Genomic DNA, 6387 nt, shown 5'->3' with positions numbered 1-6387 from the left:
GCTTTTGACTGATCTATGAGATTATGATGTGATTTTTTTGGTTCACTGAGGTTTGTGCCAGTGGTTACCAGGATCGATGTGGTATCATGAGGTTGTTTCATGATTACTCTGAGATGTGTGCAGAGATTGCACTATGTTCTATTACCATGCTACATTGGACTAGGTTCTTGTAATAGTGGTTAGTCATGTTTATGACTGTGTTTGCTTATGTGTTTTAAGTGCCTTTTTAATGCAGAGTAATCAATCATTATTAAATGCGTAAGTAATTAGAATGGATTGTTCATGTTGGATTCTTTGGTTATGTGCTGCGGACATTTACCTTGTTATATTTTGATCTGAGAGATATTTGTTCTTATGTGATGCTTTATATTTGAGATGACCTGAGGGTCAGATGTTACATCTTGATTCTAGTATCACAGATTTTAGACTACTATGATGTTTAGTTAATCATATTGCATGATGATGCCATTTTGAGATGACAGGGTGTTTTATGATGATATCTGGTTATCTGGTATTTGGACATACCTCTGATTTTGTTATGTGATGGATTTGATGCTATGGTTATTTACTTCATTCTTGCGTTGTTATGCTTTATGCGAACGTGAGTGATGTAAATAGATTATTTTAATATAATTAATTAAATGGTTAAATTAGGTGATTTAATGCATTTATTGCTTCGGCTATGTTATTATATGCAATTGCACTTGATCGTGTTGTTCAGTGTGCAGGATTTATATCCCTGGCAGTGGCACATGGAGTTAGTGATTCAGCCTTTCATATTTTACCAATGTCATACTGGTATGGTCGACGTATCCTTAATTAAAATGTTTAAATTAAACCTTTTGGTGATTATTAAATTCGAACTCATTTGCATTATGTGATTAGACCAGTAAGCGTGTCTGTGCATTTAGAGGTTCGCATTATAGCGAAAGTTATCAAGGAGATTTATGTGATTTTGGGATTTCGAGCTTTTTAATTGATTTATTTTAATTTCTGGCAGCTTTGCCATAGATGAATTCCTATTTATAGGAATAGCCTATTTTTGTTTGGGTCGATTCGAGGTTTAACTAGATTGGTTGGTTAAATGCTCTAATTGATTATTCACTCGAAAAGTGAATAAGTATCCAAAGAGGAATTTAATTCCTCACTTCTCACTTTCAAATTGGAAAGTTGGAGAATAAAACCCAAAATCCTCTTCATGAGGATTTACTATTTTGTTCGTTGTGGGAGCTACGAGCGTGGGATCGTCGCAAGGTTGAGCTCGTTGGATCTAGCTCGGGGAAACCTTGGATTGTCGCGATTTTCAACCACTTTTGCAGGCGTTTTATTTTATGGTTCAGATTCCCGTTTTGCCCTTTTGGCTGTGAGGTAGGGCTTTCCCATTTTATTGTTTCTGCTCTGTTTTTGCTTCTGTTTTTGGTAACCGTTTGTTAGGAGGCTGAGAACTAGTGTTCCCCTCCGTTTTTGTATGTTAGTTCTACCCGGTTGGGCGGGTATGAACATTTTCCTATTTTTTGGGATGAGGGTTTGGGATTTTATGCCATTATGCTTGCCATTTTTGCATACGGTGTCCGATTCCTTTTTTTTTTGATTTTTGGGGTTTTTGAACCCAAAGGCCAAATGGGTTTTAATTTTGTAGTTTTTAAATTTTTTTAGGTTTTTACCTCATTTTGCGTGCTACCCTATTTTCTGGAGTTTTCTTGGCACAATGTGGGTCGTAGACCTGGATGATCCGTTTGGATATCAGTCAGACCACTATTGCACTTTTATGTTGCTTTGGGATGCGTGTTGCATCCGTACTCCCGACGTTGTGTTCGGTTGAGTGATTTTATACCTTGTGTTATTGTTTCTTTTAGACCCTTGCTTTTGTTTCGTGAATGCTAGTATTCGTGTAGAATCCATACTCTCGGATTGAGGCCGATTGAGTAAGTTCATGATGTTTGGTCTTGTTACATCATTAAGATTCGTGTAGAATCCATACTCTCGGATTGAGGCTGGTTGAGTGATTTTATGATGTATGGTTTTTTTGGCTTTGAGATTCGTGTAGAATCCATCCTTCCCGTGTTGCTTTCAGTTGGGTGTTTTCTTTGCATTGTGTTCTCATTCCTGTCCTTGTGTTATGATCTTCGTGATGGTGGTGCGCCACACACGAGTACGTGCACGTACGTTTGTCGAAGGACTTGCGGGTCTCGACCTTCCATGTTTTTTTTGAAAGTTTTGATCATTGGGGTTGGGATGGGAGTATGCATGCCCACGGGCACTTGTCGTAGGATGAGCATGGGTAGGGTAGGGTAGCATCTGGAGGGGGCTTCTATCTCATAGCTCGGCATTCATAGCGCCGGAGGTTGACGGAGGATAAGAAGTTTTAAGCAAGTGATAACTAAATAAAATGTGTGATTGTTAATAAAACTTAAGATAAGTAAAACATGTGAGCACCCAATTAAGTTCGAGGACACAATGTGTGAGCACCCGTTTAAGTTTGAGGACACACGATCCGAGCTTGGGCTTTTTGATGCCAAGCGACTCTCCAGAATGTCAGCCCCTACATAGTAGCCTATTGAGTGTCTAACTAGGACCTGTACTCCTTGCATTGTCTTAGGTTCTTGGTTCAGCCATCATACTGTCTGGCGTGAGTGTTAGCCATGGATGTTGTGATTTTTGTGTGTTTGTGGTTGGATCATTAACTCCATCAGCACAGCGGGTGTGGACCTATGGGTGCCACGTGGTTGGGAGGCATAGCTACCTTCACCACTGTTAGGGACCGGTGTACAGAGACGGCCTTTTGTCCTAGTGTGACCGTTGTTGGATGTTTTCACTTGGTACTTCGGGTTTCGGAGTATGCTTTTTTGTGATTTATGCTTTCATTGGAATGCTTGTATATCATGTTTAGATGATGTTAGTTTATTTGATGCATTCCCTTATCGTGATGTTTAGCATATGATTAGATGATGTTATTTGATATTGTAGTATATCTGTTACTTAATGTTGTTTAGCATGTGATAGGTGATGTTAGCTACTGTAGGATTATCTTATGCTTTTCTACTAGCATGTTATATTTCCTTATGTTTATATTATTGCATGTTTTTAGTAGTGACATCCCTATTATGACAGTACCGACAATCTGGTTGGTGGCTTGGGATGTTACGCATGGGGGATGGCTAGGATCCACGATGGTCTTATGATGCTATTGACGGTTGGGAGGAACCGCGTACTTAGTTTGGTTGTTCAGTTCACTGCGATGTTTATTTCAATGTGTTCTTTGCTGTTGTAGTTTAGATGGATAGATGTTCTTCTTTTTGTGTTGTTCTTGCACTCGAGTGTTCATTCCTCGAGCGTTTGTGGATCTGGTACTCCCTAGTGTGGAGGTTCTTTGCTCTTTTTTGGTCTTTTTTGCTTTTGGGAGTGTTTTCATGTTTTTATGGGCGACATTTGTTCAGCATGGTGCGATACTTTAAAAAGTATCGCACACCCATGCAAACTATGTTGTACGACACTGTAAAGTATCGCACGCCTTCTTGAGAAATGTTGTAGGACACTAGAAGAGTGTCACACGCCTTCTTGAAAAATGTCGTACGATGCTTAAAAGTGACGCATGCCTTCTTGAGAAATAACGTATGACACTGGAAGAGTGTCGCACGCCTTAAGGAGAAGTATCGCCCTCCCTTAGTAAAAAGTGTCGCATGGTTTTTGTGAAAAACCTACGCGTGCCATCAACGGGCACTTTTCTTCGTGATTCGATCTTTTTGAGAGTGGTTTTGGATACCCTTTTGGGCGTTCTTCGACCCTATGCAATTGCATTTTGAATTCTGTCGATTTCTCTTGAAATCGATTTTTCGTGTTTCTATTTTAGTCTCTAGGGGTTTAGTATAAGTTGACATATATTTAATTTCTTATAGTTAAGATATATTTTAATATATGCGACAAATCGTATGAGATAGGTTTCAGACCTCTCGAAGATAAGTTATGGATTCTAAGAAATTTCAGAGCTTCAGAAATCCAGACTTAGCCAATTTTCAGGGCTTCAGGATTTCAAGCTTAGCCAAATTTTGAGATTCTGCATTTTACCCCAGCTTGGTGTTTTGTTGATGAGTGGTCATTTCTTGTGCCCTCATCTTGTTGTGGTGGTTGTTGGCTTTTGTTTGGGTGTGTCAGTTGGGTAGTGGCGTTCAGAGATTCGTTGGTTGCCGGGATTGTGTTGAAGTCTTCCATTGTGATCTTTGTGATCCATGTATGATGTTGTCTTGTACATTCATACTTGTAAAAAAAAATATCTTGGCTTGATTTGAATCCTTGTTTCCAAGGATCTCTGGGCGGGGCATTACAGTATGTCATCAATATACTATTTCATCAATGGCTTAGCTGATCCTTATACTTCATTATAACATCATAACTTCAACCTTTCTCTAGGTACTCTAGTTACATCTTATTGATTGCCACCTCCTTGACAATCAACCAATTGATAGTATTTGGATCACTTAAGCAATTGTCATTCTTGCAAGTAGCAAGTTTGACATCAATGATAAAACAATGATTGAAAACATTCTTTACCATTTCCATTATTCTTCATTCATGATCTTTTCAGTAATTTCCAACAATCTCCCTCTTTGGCATTGATGGCAAACCAAAATGATCAATTGATCAACTTATTTACCACCAAAATTACATACGTTTTTTGCTTGGTATATAACTCCTTCTTTTGCTAATAATAACTGATACAAATTGAATCCTTTGTTCTGCTTCTCCCTCTGGACTGTTGCATCCTTACTTTGTATTCCTAATCCTTCATAGCTGCTTGTTGATTCTTATCTCTTTTGAATCTCCTTCTGTCATCTCTCCTTTCATACATATACATCTCCCTCTTACCTTTCTTTGATCAGTTTCTCATATCTCCCTCTTTAACATAAATGCCAAAGATGTAGCATCTTCAACATGCTAAATATAAGCTTTGCATCTTCATGTTTTCTCCCTCTGTCACCATGCTACAAGGTAACATTCGGCCAAAGAAGGTTTTGTTTTCAGATGAAAGGGATAGGTACACTATTGTTCGGCTTTCAATTATGATGTTTCAGCTACAAAGATAGAAAGGATAGTTTTTATATGTATGATCAATTCATAGAGGTGCCAGTAATAGAAATTGTTATATGAGTATCTTTGGATGTGACAACATTTAGAATACCAGTAAAGAAAATCATGATATGCTTATGTGGAAATATGCAATAGTGAGTTGAATGCTTCAATGAATTTGTCCAAATAAGAATTCAATATTGCATTAGTCTGAGACTCTGATCAAGACATTTATGGAAAAGAATGAAGGAGAAAGAATCATTAAATGCATTGATAAAGGGCATCCAAGTTGAGGTTAACTCGAAGGATTTTAGAAGAATCAATTAATGCTGCAAATATACCAGTGATGTGCTAAAACTATAGAATAAGCTTTTAAATCATGAAATAAACTATTAAGAAGAGAGCTACAGGAATTAAGATTGCAGATTTGAACTAAATATTGTTAAAAATGCTCAGGTCAAATTCAGTGCAAACTGGTAACATACAAGGGAGTCATTACACTAAAGTGATTTAAATTCCATTTTGAATTATTGTGAAGGTGTGAAAATCAGAAGGAAATATGCATATTATGAATAGGAGAAATCAAATTCTGCAAAGTTCACGGTTCATATATAAAGATATGAGAACAACAAGAAATCCAAAAGATTAATGTCATCAACATTTCATCAAAAAATCAAAACGGTCATTTTGCATTGCATTTTCTGATCAAATGTGAATGAATAAGGAAAACTGCTTTCTGGGTTTTGTCCAGAGCTGGGCAAATCAGGCCTCGCGCGAGCAGAGCAATCAGAGAATGAATAAGAGAAACGATACTGATGATTTTCTACAGGCAACTTAAAATGATGTAATTTTTCATAAAGTTGGAGTTATATTTTTTCAGCCACGGTTATGGTTACAACCATTAATATTTGAAGAGTTTTTGAGGATAAAATAATCACAAAGAAGGGATACAAAGCATAAAGATGTGTTACAACAACAAGTTATATATATTTCGTCGTCATCGAAATAATGAGTGTGCTGAAGCGAAATGAATCTTCAATAGTTGCGAGTTTCAAAAGCTTAGCAATGCCATTCATGGGAATCTGATTCATTTTCTGGAGCATGATCAATTACACGCAATCATTGGCATAATGCAAATAAAGAGCAAAAAATTTGGAGTGAATCTTTTGTGCTGTAGGTCAAAGTATAATATGCAACAGTTCAACATTGATTCAGCTTACATGGTGATATATCCACAAAGCAAAGACTTAGAAATTGCTCACAGATGTTTTCGATTTTCATTGTTAAATATCATACCCAGCCCAACAACATTAAAAGGTAAGT

The sequence above is a fragment of the Cupressus sempervirens genome, chromosome 4 (genome assembly GCF_028749045.1).
Source record: "Cupressus sempervirens isolate cs-2001-9-10 chromosome 4, ASM2874904v1, whole genome shotgun sequence".
NCBI classification, from domain to species: domain Eukaryota; kingdom Viridiplantae; phylum Streptophyta; class Pinopsida; order Cupressales; family Cupressaceae; genus Cupressus; species Cupressus sempervirens.
The sequence above is the reverse complement of the archived record's forward strand: the minus strand, read 5'-3'. Positions refer to the sequence as shown.